Below are 20,549 nucleotides of genomic sequence, written 5' to 3'. Positions count from 1 at the left end.
GACTGATGATCAAAAAAATGTCGGTACCTGCTTTTCTCTATGACAAAAATCAGTGAAAACAACCTCCCATTAACCTAACTACCCTCCTATTTAAAAATTGGTCTTCAGCTTTCTGTAATTCCTTTTATATTTATATTATCAATACACCCAAGAAGTTAGACCTATTTAAAAGGCCTAATTTTAAAGAAATTGGAGTTTAAAAAATAATTAATTTTTTGGAATTTTCCATTTTTTACCTTTTACTTCAAAATATCTCCGAAAATAATGGAGATAAGAAAAAAATGATGGACTACTAAATTGTAGCTTTTCTAATAGCTAAAATTTCCTTGTGCATATATTTTCATAACAGTAAACAGTTGTTCTGAAGCTATTTTCTTGTGGCATTTCTATAATCAAGTATATTCAAATGGGAAATAAGCCACAATTTTACCTAAAAATGATTTTATTAACGTTTCGACGCCCAAGTCGGGTGTCGTTGTCAAATTATTTTGTATTTTGACAACGACACCTGACTTGGGCGTCGAAACGTTAATAAAATCATTTTTAGGTAAAATTGTGGCTTATTTCCCATTTGAATATACTTGATTAGTGAACAGTTAGCGAGATATAGCTGTTTAAAACCTCTACTTACGAGCAAACACCCCCTTATTTGAGCCATTTAAACACACCCTAATTAAAAATAAGGGATCTTACGGAATTTAGTTTACACAGTCTTTTAACTATTCAAAAATTCTACAAAGCCAAATTTTAAAAAACTTTTTATCGCTGAAAATGAAGGAGCTATGTTTATAAAACGAATTTTTTTTTCGAAAAATTCGGATAGTCCGCTAATGGATAATTTTCAATGTATGTATAATACCACAGAACCGGTTCGTATACTGGAAGATGACTAAAAACTATTTGTATTCGAATTTGTACATATTTGTAAATTCGTATTTTTGTGTAAATAAATGTTTTTGTAATTCTTTAATTCTACTTTTTTTCTGTATAGATCTATTAAAATATCTACTTATAAAAACTGTAATGTTATTAAGCGTGGTTTTTAAGGGTTGAAATATTATGATATTATATCCTAAAGTATAAAAAAATCATTATTTAACCAATCAAAACCAAATTTTACCCATATTAAAGTTTACAATATTTTTATATAATTTTTTACAATAAGGGGTAGTTTATACCCCCAAAAATAATCAACGCCCTTAAGCATGATATAGAATATGTAGTACAGGGTGGGATGATCCTAATCCCAAATTTTTATGTAAATTGATGCAAGCCGAAATTATTCTTTTAGGATAAGTAATTTTTTTATATATAGCTCCAACAAGGGTGGTTTTAAGGGTTGAAATATTATGATAGTATATCTTAAAGCATATAACAATTATTATGTAACTAATAAAAACCAAATGTTGACAATATTAAAGTTTAATTTGATATTTTATATTTTTTTACAATTAGGGGTAGTTTTCACCCTTAAAAAACCAAAAGCGTACCACGGCTCAATATAGAAAATGAACTAGAGGGTGTAATGAGCCTAATCCTCCACTACCTCCAAGCGGAAATTATAAACACCAACAAAATCAAAACCTAAACGAAAATCACTTAGTAGAAATTAAACAACTGCAGTACAGTCTGACAAGTTTAGACAACGAGAGTACTAGAGAATTGTATAAAAAAAATTAGAGAAACAACTACCACAGAATTCAAACACAAAACAACAGAAGAACTACTACATAGAATAATAAAAAAAAGTAATACATCAAGCCGCCAAATAAGCCTTAGGTATAAGAGAAAGTAAACTCAGAAAGACAAATAATTGGTGGAATGATGAACTACATGAAATGAAATTACAAAAGCAATAAATTTATCACATATGGCTGGGAACAAAAGATCAAGAACATAAACGAGAATGTAGAGAAATGGTAAATACATTTAAATCCACAATAATAGAGTCAAAAATCAAAGCTGGGAAAGAAAATGTCAGGAATTAGATACGCACATCGGCGGCCGCAAATTAAGAGAATCCTGGAGGTTTATAAAAAATATCAGATCCAACACAACAAAACAAATAGCCATACACTCCATAGAACCTGAAAAATGGGAAAAACACTATAAAACACTGTTAGTAGAAGAACGACCGGAATACAAAAACATAGAACAACATGAAGTCCTGATTCAAGGGAAGCCATCCAAGAAACTAAAAAAGCTGTATCACTGTTGAAAAATGGATGTGCTCCGAGTCCAAAGGGGATATATACAGAGTTAATAAAAAATGGAACCATCAAACTATTCGAGATACTAACAGAAGTTTTAAATAGACACTTCGATGGAGAACCAGTGCCATAAAATTGGAAAGAAGGATGGATTACATCTATCCATAAGATAGAAAATAAGGAAGAGTGCAATAACTATCGGAATATAACTGTTACGAGCACGCTTAGCAGATTATATGGGAGAATTATAAAAGTCGCCGGTCCCTCCAGTAGTATTATATAGTAGTAGTAGTATATATAGAGATGTTGAAAAAGTATGTATTCGTTACAAAGTACTCGTTACTTACGAATACCGAAAGTAATGATTACTATACAGAGACGCAAATCGTTACTTTGATTACTTTGATTACTCTGGTTACTTCGTTACTTCGTATTAATCGTATCAGAGAGAGTACCGGCTATTATATCTACTTTGATTACTTCGTACCAATCGTATCGAAGCGAGTTACGGAGGGGACCAGTATTTTACGAGTGTTATCGGATATCCTTATCGGTATGAAGCATTTTAAGGGTGTGAGAGTGAGGACTGAGGAATACGATTCTGGATATGATTACCGGTACTCAAATACACAAGTAACAAAGGTAATAATTGATGGATTCGACCGTTACTGATGGAAGTTCATTTTATCTAACAATAAAACACTGAAAACGTTTGTTTTCTATACTTCCACAAAATTTATTATAACTAAGTGACTACAGCTGTTTCGGCGGAGTGCCTTTCTGAAGTGATATAGTTTACAATGTGTTTGCCTTTTTAAGTCTTCAACTGAAGAGGTTGAGGAGTGGGGAGCTGTTTTTCTCGAGTTGGTCATTCAGAATTATATCTGTATTTTTCAGTTTATTAATTTCCATAGATTCTAAAAAAGATAGCTTAAGGCCTTTATTTTGAATATGTAGAATTTGAAACTCTTCATTGAAAGAATGATTATGATCTAGAAGGTGAAGTGCGTATGTAGAAGTGTCTGTTTTTCTATTGTTGAATGCCCTTTGTGTTCTGCTATCCGTTTGTCAAAAGTTCTGCCAGTTTGACCGATGTACGTTTTCGGACAGTCACCACAAGTTAGTTTGTACACACCCCTCTGTAGTTGCTTTCTCTTTCGGCTTTTATTGTTCTTAATATATTTGCTTAAGTTGTTGTTAGTTCTGAAAGCTGGTGTTATTCCTTTCTTTTTTATGTATCTGGCTATTTTTGTTTTTATCTTGCCAGTATATGTGAGAGAGCAGAAGGTACTGGGTTCTTTCTGTGGTGGTGGATACACTAATTTCAGGGCTTTCTTATGGAGTTTTTGGTTTAAAATTTTGTTAACTCTTTGTTCGTTATAGCTAAACATCATTAAACAAATAGCAGTAAACAACGGCCATAACAAACAAACAGTTAACAAAATTTTAAACCAAAAACTCCATAAGAAAGCCCTGAAATTAGTGTATCCACCACCACAGAAAGAACCCAGTACCTTCTGCTCTCTCACATATACTGGCAAGATAACAACAAAAATAGCCAGATACATAAAAAAGAAAGGAATAACACCAGCTTTCAGAACTAACAACAACTTAAGCAAATATATTAAGAACAATAAAAGCCGAAAGAGAAAGCAACTACAGAGTGGTGTGTACAAACTAACTTGTGGTGACTGTCCGAAAACGTACATCGGTCAAACTGGCAGAACTTTTGACACATGGATAGCAGATCACAAAAGAGCATTCAACAATAGAAAAACAGACACTTCTACATACGCACTTCACCTTCTAGATCATAATCATTCTTTCAATGAAGAGTTTCAAATTCTACATATTCAAAATAAAGGCCTTAAGCTATCTTTTTTAGAATCCATGGAAATTAATAAACTGAAAAATACAGATATAATTCTGAATGACCAACTCGAGACAAACAGCTCCCCACTCCTCAACCTCTTCAGTTGAAGACTTAAAAAGGCAAACACATTGTAAACTATATCACTTGAGAAAGGCACTCCGCCGAAACAGCTGTAGTCACTTAGTTATAATAAATTTCGTGGAAGTATAGAAAACAACCGTTTTCAGTGTTTTATTGTTAGATAAAGGTAATAATAGTAATCAAATCATTTTTATTCCTTAAACAGATCAGTGAAGGTCGTTGTTATATGGGAATACCTATACAAAATAGCTACCTACTGAGAAATACGACTCTCGATATGATTACCGGTACTCAAATACAAAAGTAACAAAAGTAATCATAGTAATCAAAGTAACGAATACTGTAAATGATTACTTTATACAAAAGTAACGATTTGCAACCAATACTCGAAAGTAACTATAATCAACATCACTACCCTCCAGTCGGTGGTCGTCGCCGTCCTCGGCTTCTTTTTTAGTCCCTGGGCCTTCATTCCATGATTCGTCTTCTCCACCCTCCATCTGGTATTCTGGCTAAGTACCCTATCCAGTTCCACTTAAGCTTAGTAGAATTTTTTTTTAACTACGACGCGACGCTTAAATATATTTTATACACGTATAATTCATATGCATGTTACATTTTAAGCTCATCTCTTGTATTAAGATAACGACCACATTAGAATAAATATAATCCGGAGACCTGATTATCAAAGCGCCAATTTCCATATTATTTAAATAATTAAAATATATTAATTTACTTGTAATTACGAGAGAACATTGTGTGCAGATCACGCTCATCAATAAACAAATAAAGATCCTACGCCTGCAGCTTGGAATTTTTGTCATTTCGTTTGCTTCTGATTACATCAAAACAATATAATATTCTGACACGATAATGAATAACTAATACGCGTGGGTGTAAATAAGCATGCTGTTTAATGTTAAAAGAAAAAAACTAGTCTTATTGCAGTAAGAACTTTCTCTACGTGAGTTTAACTTGATTTTATTGTTTAAGTTAATTTGAGGGCTTTTATTTTAATAAATTGATTAAAATATTCATATTCAATAAAATCCGTTGAAGATCAATGCATAGCTAAACATACTCCTGCTATGCATAATTGGACATGTTGCAATAAAACCGGTGTGCTTTATAATGAAATCGATTATTGCCTAACTATTTTGGGGAAGAACTATTTTAAATATTAAAATAGGAATAAATCTGATTTAATTGAAAAAAAAAACACTGTGCATGTATGGGAAATATAAGAGACAAAGGAATGCAGGTGAAGGAACTAATAATGGACCCGAAACATGTAGAAAAGGATATACACAGCCAAATTATTGCACCACCTTTAAAATTGGACATTTTTGATGTCTCGAATTTTGTAAACCTCTTTTTCGATATGAGTGATTTTTTAATATGTTATAGCTTTATTCTTTAACAATATCCCTGTTGCTAGACAGTTAAGTTAAGTTGTCATTGTATACCGGGTCTACCAATCATACTGTGTTTTTTCTAAAAGTTTGGAACACCTTGTGGACATCATTTATAAACTGTTGAAATTAAAACTCAATTGTAGGCTTGGGCTTTCTTAACATTTTGTGTTTTGATTCATTCTTTTATGTTCTATAATAAAAGAGATATTATGTCCTTTTATATTACAAATGAGGTTTACTATTTGGTTTTGAACAATATTATGTCAAATCTCGAGGGCTGCTGTTTCTACCTCTTTTAAGGTTCTAGGAGGTGGCAAATGCTGTCGTAATCTTCTTGCTAAAACCTGGGTTTTAGATCTTGACTATGCGATGGCTAATTCAAAAGTCCGTAGATTTGCCTGTTATAAATTTTCGGTTACAGTTCGTGCCACGTGAGGTCTTGTAGTATCATGCATTAGCAAAAAATTGTAACCAATATGACGGAGCCGATAGCATAGTAGCTAATTCCTTCCCTATGTAAAGTCACTGCTTGAACACACTCATCGCGTTTCAAATTCCAGCGCGCTCCATTTCCCCCAAACAACAAAAAAACGTTTATTATTATCCCGGTTATTTATAGCGTTCTTCGCCTTCCGGTTCCCAGTTTACAGCTTCGTCAGTCGTTCCATTCGCCAGGGCGAAGATTTCTTTCCGACATTGCCTTCTGAATGCCGCCTAGCCAGGATTGTTTCGGCCCCTCTTTCTTATTATGACCATACCAGGTTAGTTGTCTCCTTTAAATTTCGTCTATGATGGTTGACTTGACTCCCATTATGTTTCTGATTTGGTTATTTTGTAGTCTTTCAAGCCTTGATTTTCTAGCCGATCTTCTCCAGAAGTCCATTTCCAATACAAGTAGGCGTCGTTCCAGGGATTTAGTAAGTTGCCTTGTTTCGCATCCATAGAGTACTATACTTTTAAAGATGGAGTTAAAGATGAGACGTTTTCTTTGATTAGATAGTTCTTTTGACCATAGAGTCAGGTTTAGGCATCAAATCATCCTTTTTCCTTTCACGATCCTTTGCTCTATCACTTTCTCGGTGAGCCCACTCTTGTTGATTTTTGTTTCCAAATATACATATTTCTCACAGTTCTTGATTGTTTCTGGTTTGTTAACTATTATACTAAATTTACAATCAAGATGCAGTAGAAATAAACAAACCAAGACACGTTAAATGCTACTAGGAGCACTCCCGAATCATAATTTATAATGTATAAACTTTAAAAATCATGATTTGGGATTTACAATGTATATACATTGTAGATTATGATTCGGGTGTGCTTCTAGTAGCATTTAACGTGTCTTGATTTGTTTATTTCTACTGCATCTTGATTGTAAATTTAGTAGATATAGATCTTCTACTTCAGTCCCGACACAAAAAAATTACGGACTTAAATAATAAATCTACGAATTTTTACAATAAACCAGACACTTTTTGACTGCTAACAATTTGACATTTATCAAATTGTTAATTTATCATAGCCTAGTTTATTAAAATAAGCAGCAAATAAGGATTTATTGAAGAAAAACATGGCTAGATGTGAAAGTACCTAACTTTTTTATTTTCCAATATAAGCGAATGAATTAAAAAAACGTTAAAAAAATCTGAAGCTATAGTTGGGTTTTAATTTCAGTATTTTATAATTGCTAGAATATTCCACAGGGTGTTGCGAACTTTAAGAAAAAAACACAGTCTGATTGGTACACCCGGTATACAATAACGATTTACATGTCTAGCAACAATATTATTACAGCGATATTGTTAAAGAATAAGGCTATAACATATAAAAAAAAATCACTTAAATCGGACAACAGGTGTAGGAAATACGAGACATCAAAAATTTCCCATTTTTAAGTGGGTGCGTTAATTTTGCTGCTTAGTGTAGTAATGCAGTCATTGAACGCAAAATAAACTATTACCTCCGATTTCCGTAAACCTCCATAAATTTTTATTAAAATTGGCGAGTGGTTAGAAGATACCTTAAGAAACAAACTGTATATGGCACGAACTTGCGCTTTTACCCTGGGGATGGATATTTTTATTAAAAATAACCCCATACATCGATAGAGGGGCAAACTATAAGCAAAATTTGTTATATCAAGCTATTAAAAATTAAAATAAGTCAATACCTACTTTTGAGTTATTAAAATAAATATTTTATGTTTCATGAAAAAAAAAATGCATGTTCTAAAGTGGTTTTTCATAAATAACTCAAAACGTTTTTACACAAAAGTTATCGTTTAAAATTAAAGCAAAATAAAAAATTGAAGAAATTTCTTACTAGAAAAACCTTTTAAGATTAATTAAAAGTGAGCTATAGGAGGTAACTAAATGTATATATTTTTTCGGTGAGTACTCAAATGTATGTATACAGTGCTAGTCAAAAGTCCGTACCCCCCCTCGTATCTTTTGAACGGTTATACCTATAATAGTGAAATTTGGAGATAGGAAATAAACGGACGTAAGCTTCTTAACTAGTCATGACAGGTGACGTAATAGTGACAGATGACTTTACAGCGCCACTGTGACAGATAATTTTAAATGGGACCTTATGGCAAGTGACACCTCGTTTGAAAGGTATTGAAAATACCTATTGAGTCATACTAATATTGTTTAAGTTTAAGCTAATTTTGACGAATTAATGAAATAAATATAAAATTGTAGTTTCATTTAATTAATTCAAAATTCAAAATTCCGCCTATGATTACTTGTCAAAAAGGTTGACGTTGACGTAAAAACTACTAGAGAATCGAAAAACGTCAACTTTTTTGACAAAAAAAGGCGTACATTTGAATTTTTATTAATTAAATGCGAAGCTACAATATTATATTTATTTAATTTATTCACCAAAATCAAAATCAACTAAAACACAAAAAAATTAGTATGGCTGAGTAGGTATTTTGAATACCTTTCAAACGAGGTATCACTTGCCATAAGGTCCCATTTAAAATTATCGGTCACAGTGGCTCTGTAACGTCATCTGTCACTATTACGTCACCTGTGATAACTAGTTAAGAAGCTTACGTCAGTTAATTTCCTCCATCCAAATTTCACTATTATAGGTAAAACCGTTCAAAAGATAAGAGGGGGGGTACGGACTTTTGACTAGCACTGTATATTGAAGCTTAATAACGGGAAAATACCATTATATCATACTATACTAAACACTTGTCAAAGTACTCAGAATTACCTGAGCTCCAGAAGAAGTTGATAGCTTTATAATTTATACTCAAATCATTTTTTAAAATTATTTCTCCAAATATTTTTACAAAGAAATGTTATTGTTTTTTTTAGAATAACTCTGTTAATTTTTATAATATCAGATTAATCCAAAAATCTTGTGAAAGTAATTTCAAGGGATATACAGGGTAGTAAATTTAATCTTTCAAATCCCTTGTTTTTTTTTTAATAAAAGGTTATATGGAATAATTTGAATGTATTGCTCCTTAACCCTTTCGGCCCTGATGGTGGCAATTGTAAAACCTATAATTCCGCACAGATATCTGTGATACGACTTATTTAATTTTAATATAAATCAAAGTACAGTGCGGCTACAGTTCGTATATAAGATGATTTTATATATTATAATATACAGTTCGTATATAATATGGCATTTTGAATGTAAACAAGTTTTGTTTTTCTACTTGAAGTAATGGCGGGTAAACGAGCTCCTTTTTTTCTTGGTAAGTATTTGTTTTTTGTTCTAATATTGCTATTGAGTTGAAAAAAGCTTCATGTAGCTGTTGGTATTTACTAACTAACATTATGAAAAGTTCATTTAAGAATAAATTGCAATTGGTTTTGCATTTGCTACTTTTTGGTATGGTTTTATAAAAGGCGTACGCAAATGCCACCAGTAGGTGTTAACAGTTACAAAAGTGGATTAAATAGATTAGAATTTATGACAATATTTTCAACAATGAATTCTTTTCAGGTGAGATTTCTTCAATTGTATTTTACGGGAAAGGGGAAACTTGATGCGACCCTTGCTCAAGAAGAAGATGGAGATCTAGATTATGAGGGGCTGATCTATCAACATCAGATGAGGGTGATGTAGCATTAGAAAAATAAGAAATTCTTCAGAAAACTAAAAAAGTGAAAGAACAAAAAAATATTTGGAAGAATGGAAAAGTTGTACCTCCAAATATGGTACTTTCGATTGATCAAGTGAAAGTAATTTTAGTTATGATGAAAGTGATAGTTCAGAAGAGCCGGTTGCCTGCATATTGTAATGGGAATTATTAATTTTCTGAGACTAAGACTTTATTGGGCTCTCCGTACACAATGCCGTTCGATTAACGGTATTGGTATGACCCGAAACCGATTTGAAAGTACGTAATCATTGACATACCTCAGATGTCAACACCGACAAGAATACCAACGCTTTGGAAAGTAAGGAAAATAATTGCCAGCTTTAGAAAAAGTTGCGAAAAATTAATGCTTGAAGAAAATAACTTGCATAGATGAGACAATTATGTCCTTCAAGGTACAATTTTCTCTAAAACAGTATATTAGAGGCAAGCCAAATCCTTCGGGTAGAGAATCTTAAATTTTTTTGGTGAATCAGAAATATTATAAAAGACAGAAATTGTTTTAAAAATTATCATATAAGACGCCAATAAAACGTAATATATTTTGATACATGCTTTTTTTGCAGTAAAACATATATCATTTTATTTATTTATGCCGTAATAACCTCTTGGTGGCAGTTGCCACCAATTTGTAAAATTAAAAGTGGCGGGGCAAATAGTTTATAAAAAATATTTTCAGTATTAATTAGGTGTCCAATTGAATAAAATACTAATACAAAAATTTTATCTCTGAAAAAAAGAATTCAGGGCTGAAAGGGTTAAAAGCATGTTTCACTGTTTTTGAGGAGGATTGCATCTTCCCGTAGAAAACATTTTATAACAAATAGTAAAAAAGTAAAATTTATGGAAACTGCTACAGGAAACACATATATATACCTACTACCAAGTCTTCTATAAATTTACTGCATCTCTAACATTTTTTAATTAATCTCTGAATCCTCTATCGACTATTAAATACTAATGTCGGATGTAAAACACTTCAAGAAACAACATAGTAGGTATTTAAATCTTCTGGTACAAGTGTAGATACTCTTAATACAAAAAATATTTAAAAGTAGGAAATTAAACACAGAAATAAATAGCTACACCTTTTTCAGAATCAAATTTATTGCAGGATTTCTTGATTTAACCGCTTTTAATCGATTAAACTAGCGAATTGAATTAGTACTCGAACGATATTTATTGATACCGTTCTCCTTTGGCACAAAAATACTTATTTCACTTAAGCATAAAGTGAAATTTTATTTTTTATACACTGACCGGCACAAAAAACGGCCACCCCAAAAAATGGGTAATATTTGATGTCTTGGATTTCCTAAACCTGTCGTCCGAATTAAGTGATTTTTTAATATGTTACAGCCTTATTCTTGAACAAAATTGCTGTAATAATATTCTTGCTGAAGAGGTAAACTGTCATTGTATACCGGGTGTACCAATCAAACTGTGTTTATTCTGAAAGTTCACCACACCCTATGGAATATTCTAGCATTTATAAAATACTGAAATTAAAACTCAATTATAGCCTCAGATTTTATTAACATTATGTTTTTTTATTCATTCGCTTTTGGTGGATAATAAAAAGTTAGGTACTTTAACAACTAGCTATGTTCTTTATTAATACAGGGTGTTTCTAAATAAGCGCGACCAATTTTAAGGGGTAAATCTGCATGAAAATAATGGCATGTTTCCTTTATAAATACATGTCCGCAAATGCTTCGTTTCCGAGATACTGGATGTTGAATTATTTTCTTACAAACTGACCATTTATTTAGTGCTCTAAAACCGGTTGAAATATGAAAATAAAATTTGGTAGGTTTTAAGATAAAGTTATTGGCGCGCATACGGGTAATATTACCCGCATGCACGCCAATGGTGAATATAAAATTCTTAATTGTATGTCAAAAAATGCGTAATTAAGTCCAAATTGTTTTCCCGTTAATGAATAGATAAAAATTGTAAACTTTTATTTTATTTCTGATACCATTTAGCTTCTGTGTATCTAATCTTATAGAAGCCTAATGCCACAAGTCGTGTAGTTTGTCCTGGACATTTGTCGATATGTAAACATTAAATGACGTTTAATAAACGTCATATGTTTTTATATATTTTTATGACAGCTCCAGAAGACTGGACCGATTTAGCTAATTTCTATTTTGAAACATTTATTGGCATTTCTACGAGATGCAAACTGGCCTAACCCACAACCCACAATTTTACGAAAACGCTTTTATTACATTAAAGTTATCCCTTATTTATTAAATTATTTATTATTTATTAAATTATTTAATTTGATGAAATAGCAGAGATGAAAACCCTTAGAGAAACCGATGTAAGCTACTATGGGACAAAGCTAGAAGTACAGATATTTACAACCTAGGTGCAACGTGGAGAATATCAAGAACTGGTTAAGAAATAGAAGATTAGAATGGAAAAAAATACCAAGATTTTTGTAAAAGGTATATATATGCCATCTCTTCTTGAACTGAAGATATGTACCCCCAAGAATATGCCGTTTTGTACCTACCAAGTCCTGTAGCTGGCTTATGGGTGGTCAAAAGTCACAAACTACACCGGTTCTTTGACCCTGGCCTTCTCTTCAAACATAGAAAAAAATTCAGATCGGTTTAACTTTTCCACACACATACTTACATACATACAGATCCACAAACATTTTCTCTTTTTTAAATAGAAATTGAGTCATCTTTCTGAGCTCGGTAACTTTTGAATGTTATAACCGATTTTCAAAATTAGACATGCCTTGGAAAGGTAATGATCAGTACTATTAGAAACCGCAAAGGTCGGACTTAATTTTCGAAGTTTTTGGGAGTTTTAGGGACGAGAACGAAAAGCAGACCCTAAATAGGAAGGGCCGTAAAATCCACACCCTTGGACTAAAATGGATGGTTTATATATGAATGGGTGAGTCTTTTGGACCAAGAGCTAGCAACGTCGGGAAAACAGTGATTTTAAGACACTTGGTTTTTTAATATATTATTCCCTATGCTTCCTTGAACACTTTACCGGCCATCTGGCTACTGAGACAGGTTGCGTTCATTACTGCGCAGCGCACCTGTACAGGTAAATATATCGAATTTAAAATTATTTTAAAACGAAAAATTTTTTTGCAATTACTTTTTAAACATTATTAGAAATATGAATTATAATTGCCAGGCATTTCTGTAGTTGCTAAATATGCGCCAGACGCTATTTTTTATAAATAATAATTGAAAAATTTAAATCATTTTAGTATGTCTGAAATTTTAATATTATATTATTTACATATAAATAAATGCAAAATTAATTTGCCAGGCATTAATTCGGTTGCATTCACCAGCCAGATGGATTTAAAATCATAAAAATAATGTGTATTTTCAGCAAAACGATCGCTGGTTGGGTTAAGAAACTAGACAAACAAAAGATACGACAATTTCGGGGGTGAATGTTGTCCGCACATGATATTAAGATGGGTCATTCACAATGAATTCACAGTTTGTTAACGATTCTTGTCGAGTTTCTATTTAGTGAAAAGTAATTGTGATACAATATAATGGGAAATAAAATACAATGTGTGTTTTGCAAGGAAAAAAACGAGAATGTAATAACCTTTGCGGATGAAAAACTGTTAAAGTGTAAAGACGTTTTGAATGCGCATATTAAATACAATTTAAAATATAATAATGTATGTACAGTACAGTTACCGGACCAAGTGAATACCACTGATTGATACCATAAAAATGTTACAATTCTTTTGCAGCCTTAATGGCTAAGTATCGTAACATATCTGACATTAATTCAGTTTTGTCAAATCTTCGTCATACATCAAGTTCTTCGCTGTCAAGTGTAAGTGACACAAGGTATATTATATAATATATATCATATTCGTAAATACCAGTATAAATTTTGATACGACATCAAATTCATTTTATCCTTTTTTTATGATTATTTAATTTGAAAACATTAATTTAAACAATTTAAATGAAAAAACTGATTTCCAGAGTAAAAAATATTATTTTTATTTTGTTGTTGAAAATTTCGACAATAATTTTTATTTATTAACATTTTACATATTTAATTCTGTCATTATTAGCTAGGTTGAGCTAAATAAAAATTTCTTTAAATACCGTAGGTAGGTAGATTTATTCCTGTCTCTTTCCGCCAGTCTACTCTACCGCTATCTTTCTGTAATAACTAATATATTACTGGAATACCCTACAACTTTAATTTGATCTGGCTGATGACTGCAACCGAGTAGTGTCTGGCAAATTAATTTTGTATTTATTTATGTGTTAATAATATAATATTAAAATTACAGACATACTAAAATGATGTAAACTTTTCTATTATTATTTATAATAAATAGCGTCTGGCGCGCATTTAGCAACCACAGAAATGAGTGGCAATTATAATTCATGTTTCTAATAATGTTTAAAAAGTAATGACAAAAAAATTTTTCGTCTTAAACTAATTTCAAATATATTTACCTGTATATTTTGTTTGTCCTATTTCTTAACATAGCCAGCGTACGTTTTGCTGAAAATATATATCATTTTAAACGATTTTAAATCCATCTAGCTGGTGACTGCAACCGACTTAAGGTCTGGCAAATTAATTTTGCATTTATTTATGTGTTAATAATATAATATTAAAATTACAGACATACTAAAATGATTTAAATTTTTCTATTATTATTTATAATAAATAGCTTCTGGCGCACATTTAGCAACCACAGAAATATCTGGCAATTGTAATTCATGTTTCTGATAATGTTTAAAAAGTAATGGCAAAAAAAATTTTCGTCTTAAACTAATTTCAAATTTATTTACCTGTATCTTTTGTTTGTCTTATTTCTTAACACAGCCAGCGATCGTTTTGCTGAAAATACACATTATTTTTATGATTTGAAATCCATCTGGCTGGTGAATGCAACCGAATTAATGTTTGGCAAATTAATTTTGTATTTATTTAAGTGTTAATAATATAATATTAAAATTACAGACATACTAAAATGATTTAAATTTTTCTATTATTATTTATAATAAATAGCGTCTGGCGCACATTTAGCAACCACAGAAATATCTGGCAATTGTAATTCATGTTTCTGATAATGTTTAAAAAGTATTGGCAAAAAAAATTTTCGTCTTAAACTAATTTCAAATATATTTACCTGTATCTTTTGTTTGTCTTATTTCTTAACCCAACCAGCGATCGTTTTGCTGAAAATACACATTATTTTTATGATTTTAAATCCATCTGGTTGGTGAATGCAGCCAAATTAATGTTTGGCAAATTAATTTTACATTTATTTATGTGTTAATAATATAATATTAAAATTACAGATATACTATAATGATTTAAATTTTTCTATTATTATTTATAATAAATAGCGTCTGGCGCACATTTAACAACCACAGAAATATCTGGCAATTATAATTCGTATTTCTAATAATGTTTAAAAAGTAATGACAAAAAATTTTTCGTCTTAAACCAATTTCAAATATATTTACCTGTATCTTTTGTTTGTCTTATTTCTTAACACAGCGCCAGCGTACGATTTGATGAAAATATATCAATTTAAACGATTTTAAATCCATCTGGCTGATGACTGCAACCGAGTTAATGGCTGGCAAATTAATTTTGCATTTATTTATGTGTTAATAATATAATATTAAAATTACAGACATACTAAAGTGATCTAAATTTTTCTATTATTATTTATAATAAATAGCGTCTGGCGCGCATTTAGCAACCACAGAAATATCTGGCAATTGTAATTCATGTTTCTGATAATGTTTAAAAATAATGGCAAAAAAAATTTTGGTCTTAAATAATTTTAAATTTGATATATTTACCTGTAGAGGTGTGCTGCGCGGTAATGAACGCAACCTGTTTCAGTAGCCAGATGGCCGGGAAGGTGTTCGAGGATTCATAGGGAATAATATATTAAAGAATCAGCTGTCTTAAAATAGTTGCTCGAAAACGTTGATAGCCATTTAGACTATAGCGTCTGGCACGTATTTAGCAACCACAGAAATGTCTGGCAATTATAATTCATATTTCTAAGAATGTTTTACAAGTAATGGCAAAAAAATTTTTTGTCTTAAAATAATTTTAAATTCGATATATTTACCTGTACAGGTGCGCTGCGCAGTAATGAACGCAACCTGTCTCAGTAGCCAGATGGCCGGTAAGGTGTTCTAGGATGCATAGGGAATATTATATTAAAGAATCAGCTGTCTTAAAATAGTTGCTCGAAAACGTTGCTAGCTCTTAGACCATTTTTATGAACTTTAAGATGGAACTTGGCCCATCTTTCAAATCAGTCAGATTTAGAAAATCGAAAATTTCGTGTATATATAGTGTCGCGTGTAGGGGGTGTGATTGTGCGCCACTGGCGAAAACTGCCGTTGTCTGGTAATGTGGTCTATACGGTAATGAAAATATTAACAGTATAATCTTTTCGAATTGTCACTTTGTATCTAAAAATTTATATTGTTGTGTCTTCCACGAATGATACATATTTCAAGTAGTTATAATAACCTATTATATCAATAGACATTCTCAAAATATATAGGAAACTAGAAAAACATAAATTATAAGTAATTCAGCATTGCGTGTAGCTATTTTGATATTTGTTAGTGGAATATTTTTGCAAAAAACGAAACCTCGTTTGAGGCGGCTAATAACAATATTATTAAAAGGGTAATTACGTTGAGACTGCACAGTTTCTCCGCGTCTCACTATGTCTATGTGTTACTCCATATAGCATTGTCGCCGCTATTTTTCCACATATTCCGAGCCTTGACTTTAACAAGATATATCTCTAATGTCGCTGCTTATTATAATACGTGTGAATTCATCTCGCACTTAAAAAATGGAAGTGGCTAGTAAAACGTTCGGACATGAAATTTACTTACGCAAAGTATTTTCTTTCTAGATGTTGTACTGGTTAGTTATTCTAATATCTTATCAATCATATTTTCTAACAAAGGTAGGACAGTATGTAGCAGTGGCGACGCGTGACTTTTTCTAAAGTGTTACTAAAACCAGATGCAAAAAATCTTATTTAAAAAAATGAAGATGTGGCTAAATGTATATATAGCTTCAATAATATCATTTTGTTCAATAATACACTTAAAACTCTCGAAAAAACAGTTGATGTTTCTAGATGTTGGCAAAATTTTTGATCTTTTTTTGGCAATTAATGTTAACAATTCCCTGTAATTGCCTCGAATGTCAGAGCCGTCGCCCTCAAAATGACCACGAAACGCTAATTCTTGTTTGGCCAAAAAACATACGGTATCTTTTATAAGTGAGCTAAGGATATACCTATCTATTTTTTTAACAAACTCATTAAGTTTAGCAATATTTGATTTAAAAGCTTGGTAAGGAGAACTTTCGATTCTTGTTTTGCCAAACTGAATCAAATTGGGTATACATCTTACAGGTAGGTACTGGAGAAATTTCATGTCTCTTTTTTAAAACTCTTTAATTATTTAAATGGGTGAACCTGGTCCACCCATTTTTCTGTAGAAACCAGAAGACATGGCCGACAATACAGTATATTTTCCTTGAAACCACATAACCAAGGATTTTCACTGCACCAACTAAATTTAAAATATCGAACTCCTTTTTTTCATTCCTTATCTAAATTATTTAAAATAGGTCTTTCATTTTCAATAATCTCATTTTTTTATTCAATCAGAATTACTTTTCAAGTATGTAGTTGATCGATTACGCAGCGACACTCATCCATGGTGAACTGCACGCACACTTTTTATAGGTATTGTAACCAAATTTAAATCTGGTAACAGCCCTAATGATATACACAGCGCGTTTACGCCCGTCGCTCCTTCAAAATTTTCAGACACTAGCCGGTTCCGAGCCGCCCGAGCGACAGCGAGATAACCATTCATTGTAACCACAAATGAGACTGGTAACAGAATATAATAAAGTGCAACTGAGTCACATAAACTCGCCAATATTTTCGTGTGTCTACGAGTAGTTGGCTATTTACTGAATTAGGTACTATTAACACATAATATAATAATGTATTTCTATTGGTAAAAATCTAGACAAATGGAATTATTCATCATCATAAAATATTTATTTGCACGATTTTTAACTGTTACCAATGGTAACAGTGGTTACATTGACGCTTCGCCAGTGGTATGCAGTGTATCCAATCACAGAAATTAAAAGCCGAAAATAACAAGTCCGAACTGCTTTGGTAAACATGAGTAACGTAAGAATGTGTCGTAAATGACACATTGGACCTTAAAACCTTATTGGACCTTATTGGACCATTTTCCTGGTAACCCCTCCATGGCTTCTAAAAATTGCAAGCCAGATGGATGCTGAAACGAAGAAGATAAGAGGGAATTCTAAAACTTGCAATTCACGACCCCGTCTGTTCAGCTGGTAAATTCCAACGGAAAATGGACCTAATATAAAATAAAAATTATACCATTTTTATTCAGTTGCAATGCGAAGCCAAAACTGTCTTAGTTTTCACTTACATCAGAGAGCGCAACCAGCACTCTTATCGTCGATTTCACCACTTTTTAGTGGTTCTTCAGAGAATGCATAGGTTGCTATCTCTGTCCCAAGGAGAAAATATCGACTATATTAGTCTACGCATTGCAACTGATGAGATGGTAGTAGGTGCGTAGCGGCATCTGCTAAATAAAAGTCAAAGTTTTCAACCTAATATATTTAAAAATATTTTTAAGAGATATTTAGTTGAAAACTTATTGGGCCATTTTGCTGGTAACACCTCCATGGCTTCTAAAATTGCAAGCCAGATGGATGCTGAAGCGAAGAAAATAAGAGGCAATTCTAAAACTTGTAATTCACGACCCCGTCTGTTCAGCTAGCAAATTCCAACGGAAAATGGACCTATAAGTAAAAATATATACCATTTTTATTCAGTTGCAATCCGAAACCAAAACTGTTTAAATTTTCACTTAGATCAGAGAGCGCAACCAGCACTCTTATCGGCGATTTCACCACTTTTTAGTGGTTCTTCAGAGAATGCATAGGTTGCTATCTCTGTCCCAAGGAGAAAATATCGACTCTATTAGTCCACGCATTGCAACTGATGAGATGGTAGTAGGTGCGTAGCGGCATCTGCTAAATAAAAGTCAAAGTTTTCAATCTAATATATTTAAAAATATTTTTAAAAGATATTGTTCTTTCTTGAATTTTCCTTGTTAGTCTACTAGGTTTCATTCTCATCAGATGTGCATACCTGTTTAATTGTCTCTTTATTATTTTATTCATTATTGGTTCCTGTTTAGTTATCCCTCTTATTACCTCATTTCTTATTCTATCCCATTTGGTATTTCCGGCTAGAATAGCTCGTAGATGTCTCATCTTAATTGCATTTATCCTACTATTATGCTTTTTCTGTAAAGTCCAATTAAAAACATTTTTAAATATTTTTATTAGGTTGAAAACTTGGACTTAAATTATTTCATATATTACAGTGCGAAACGAACAAATTGCTCAAAGAAAGAAAATCTGCACAATACAGGGTGAGTAATGAGGAACTGTACATACTCCTACCTCGTATGCAGGCCTCTATGGGGAATAACAAATGATCATTAAAAAGTCTCTGCTCCCATTGTTTAATAATATACAGGGCGAGTTTCGCATTTTGACAGAAATTTGTATTCGTCATAATTTTTGAACGGTCAGATCGATGTGTCTCTTACTTTGGTCAATCCTTACACTATTACCACCTAATCAACTGATTTATTCAAACTAGAAAAATCAGGTCCGGCTTTAAAAAAATTAGTTCGTTTGAGTCTTAGAAAAAATTTCACCCTGTATACGCTTTTTGAAAACTCTAACATAAATTTTACAAATAAGACAAATAGGCAATTAAAATAGCATATTTATTTTTTTCCGCACACGATTACTTAATTTTTTATAAAAAAATCAAATTTGACTATAAATTAAAAGTTTGGTAAAAGGAACCATAGATTTAAAAAAATTTAATTTTATTACAAAAATAATTTTTTTTTAACAAATATTTAATTTATGTTACCACCCAATCAACTGATTTATTCAAACTAAAAAAAAATCAGGACCGGATTTAAAAGATTAATTCGTTTTGGTCTTAGAAAAAATTTCACCCTGTATACGCTTTTTGAAAACTCTAATATGAATTTTACAAATTAGACAAATAGGCAATTAAAATGGCAGATTTATTTTTCCCCGCACGATTACTTAATTTTTTATTAAAATCAAATTTGTCAAAATCGGAATTTTAACCTAAAACTGAAAAAAAAAAAAATGAAATTACGATTTAACTCGCTACAACTCTGTTCCATTTTAATATTTTTTTTTGAAATTTTTACAGCACATATCTCTTACCATTGTTAAGACTATGAAAATTGTTGTAGACTTTCAATCTTCTTCTCGTAAAAGTTATGAATTTTTAAAAATAAAAGGTGCAGATTCGTGAATTGCAAAGTTAAATCGCAAAAAGTAAGTGAAAAAATTTAAAATTGATCTATTTGATCACGTCTATGTTAAACTATAGAGTCCAAAAAAAGTGTTATGGTGAGTTTTAGATCTAGACGTGTTATAGAAAAAAAAAATGGTAAAACTTTTAATTTTAAGAAAAACGTTGTTTTTGTAAATTAATTTTTATAAAAAAAGTTAATTTTTTTAAATCTATGCAAAAACTTTGCCAAACTTTTTATGCATAGCCAATTTGATTTTTTAATAAAAAGTTAAGTAATCGCATGGGAAAAAATAAATATGCCATTTTAATTGCCTATTTTTCTAATTTGTAAAATTCATATTAGAGTTTTCAAAAAGCGTATACAGGG

Source organism: Diabrotica virgifera, chromosome 1 (assembly GCF_917563875.1).
Source record: "Diabrotica virgifera virgifera chromosome 1, PGI_DIABVI_V3a".
In the NCBI taxonomy this organism is placed as follows: Eukaryota; Metazoa; Arthropoda; class Insecta; order Coleoptera; family Chrysomelidae; genus Diabrotica; species Diabrotica virgifera.
The sequence above is the reverse complement of the archived record's forward strand: the minus strand, read 5'-3'. Positions refer to the sequence as shown.